We start from the raw sequence: 2921 nt of genomic DNA on the forward strand, positions 1-2921 counted from the left end.
TTTATTGCTTTGTCTTCATAAGGCACACGTTACACAAGGAGGAAAACAAGCAACAACTACAAATTGATATTCTATATGTATTAGGAATGAATCTTGTACATGGAAAATAATAATAATAATGATTAGTTAAGCATTAAATATTTTTAAATGTTATTTTGATTAATGGTAGAATATTAAATTAATATTTATTATTCTTGATTGATGGATCGGAATTAAATATTTATTTAATTCAATTAGAATCATTAAGAATTGGAATACATGATTTAAGTTTACATGCTTAGTATGGAATTTAATTAATTTTAAAAGGATAAATTAATTAAATATTGTTGGATTAAATTATTTTAGTCAAGTGTTTAGATTTAAATTAATTTAATCAGAACATAGAGATGTATAATTTAGTTGAGATGCATGTTAATTTCTTGTGTTGTAAATTAAATGCATGCTACTTAGAATTGATATTTTTGCTCAAGAAAATGCAAAGGATGTGTATATGATTATATCATGTTTATTTGGATTATTAGATGTAAATATTAATTATATTATCCTTGGATTGGAAATTTTTATTTGGTTATGATATGAATTAATGCACCATTATGGGATGGGGGCATATTAGGGACGGATTAACTTAAGAGTTAAGTCCTACCTATTTTTAATAAGGGAACGGATTAACCATAGTGTTAAGTCCTACTTATTCGTGTCAGGTCAACGGAATAGTTGGATGACATATTTTTATTAAAAAATAATTGGATAGTTTATTTTGATGGTTGGATAGGACGGATTTTAAATATATAATTATACGCCATGATATGAGCTTGAGTCTCAGGATCAGTGGTTAGGGTGCGTATATTGCCAGGAATGTGTAGCTAGATATAATGTAGTTGTGTACCCTGGTAGGCCTAGGTACTCATGCCCACTATATGTGCGTTTTGCATGTTGCCTATTATTCAGGTTGAGACAATGCTATAATCTAGTGAGGTTCCTTTAGTGTGTATATATCTATATATGGACTATTTAGATATTGTTGAATTAATTAGGATGCGTACGTGTATTGGGTCTCTGTTTGGGATGTAGTAGATTAGAACTTGTATGTGGGCCTGACCCACCATTATTTTTCAGGTGTTCGTCAGTTCCAGTCTTAGAGATTGTTCGTGCCAAGCAGAGACAGTCATTCACTCTTCCGACTCTACGTAGGACTCTTCTTCATGGTTTAATTATTAGTTTTATTTCAGTTAGGATTTTATTAGGGGTCCACAATATGGATTCCCGAGTTGTAGTTTAATTAATCACTGGTATCAGAGGATTGGAGGATTTTATTATTGGATTTTTAATTTTTTTTATTTGAGGATTATTTATTTAGTTTTCTTTTCAGCTTATTTATTTATTCTTAATTCATCTTGTATTCCAATGCTTATTTAAATATTAATTGTTTGATATCCCTTTGTATTCTGTGCTCGGACTTGATCACCCGTGGCTCTAAAATCGAGGGGTATCACAGTTGGTATCAGAACACTCCGGGTTCAAGTGTCTCTAGGGATCTATCGTTTTAAGACTTCCGCGTAGCGTATTCTTTTATTTAGAGCCTAAGATTAGGATTCGTTGTATTCTTTACGGTTCGGTTAAATTGTACTAATGTCTGTCTTTCTATGTTAACAGAATGGTTAACGCTAGAAGAAGACGGGACAATCAGAGAAACAGGCAACGAAGGGAGGCGGCTCGTAGGCAGCGACAGGAGGATGAGGGTCAGTTCTATGAGGAGCATGAGGAAGTTCAGCAGACTCGGGATCAGGGAGGAGATCCAGAGTTTCCTCCTCACATCAATGACCTTATTGCTCGGGCTATAGAAGCAGGGGTAACCGCTGCGCTTCGGAATCAGCCTCAAGTACAGCCGGCACCGTTACCAGCACCGGTTGTTCGGATTGATACTTGGGAGAAGGCTAGGAGTTCTTTCACAAAGGGGAGCCCACCTGAGTTCACAGGCTCCACCGATGCGAGAGCAGCTCATCAGTGGAAACAGGACATCGAGCGACATCTTCGCTTGGTTCAGTGCACGGAGGTTCAGAAGCAGATGCTTGCTACCTTCAAGCTAGTTGGGGATGCACTACAATGGTGGGAGTCAGTTAGCACCGTAGCGGAGAGGATGGCATTGACTTACGATCAGTTCAGTGCACGCTTTGATGAAAAATATTTCCCTTATTCAATCAGGGCAGCCATGAAGACTGAGTTTCTTAATCTGCAGCAGGGGAACATGACAGTAGCGGAGTATGAGCAGCAGTTCACACGCTTGTCTCTCTTTGCACCGGAGGAGGTGGATACAGAGGAGAAGAAGCGCAACAGTTTCGTCAAGGGACTGATGTGGTCTATCAAGAGAGCTATTACAGGTAGTCCAGCCTATACTACTTATGCTCAAGTGGTAGACGCTGCTCTACAGCAATATCAGTTGACCGTGGATTTCAGACAGGCCAAGGGTGAGAAGCGGGGTGATCGAGACTCTGCTAATCAGTCAGCTGAGAAAGGGAATGGGAATGGACACCGACAGAATGACAGGGGCAAATTCCAAGGACATCAGCCTTGGAAGAAGCACAAGGGTGGTTCAGATGCTCAGCAGAATGGGGTACCTATTCAGAGGCAGCAGAATGGGGGACCACAGGCAGGACAGGGTCAGCCACAGGCTAACCGACAGAGGAGGCCATTTGGTACTTTCCAGGGTAGTTGCTATACTTGAGGAGAGTATGGTCACACTTCCAGGCAGTGTCCTACAGTAAGACAGGGACAAAGACAAGGACAGCATGTGCAGCAGGGGCAGAGGGCACCAGTGCCTTTACTAGCTCCACAGGTTCCACGGATTCAGGGACAGACATATCCGGCTTTACCAGCGCCGCCGCATCCTCAGGGACAGGCACCGCAGCAGTTACATTATGGCA

Source organism: Cornus florida, unplaced genomic scaffold (assembly GCF_030987335.1).
Source record: "Cornus florida cultivar Cherokee Brave unplaced genomic scaffold, ASM3098733v1 CherokeeBrave_3.0.0_Hap2_Chr08, whole genome shotgun sequence".
Taxonomy (NCBI): domain Eukaryota; kingdom Viridiplantae; phylum Streptophyta; class Magnoliopsida; order Cornales; family Cornaceae; genus Cornus; species Cornus florida.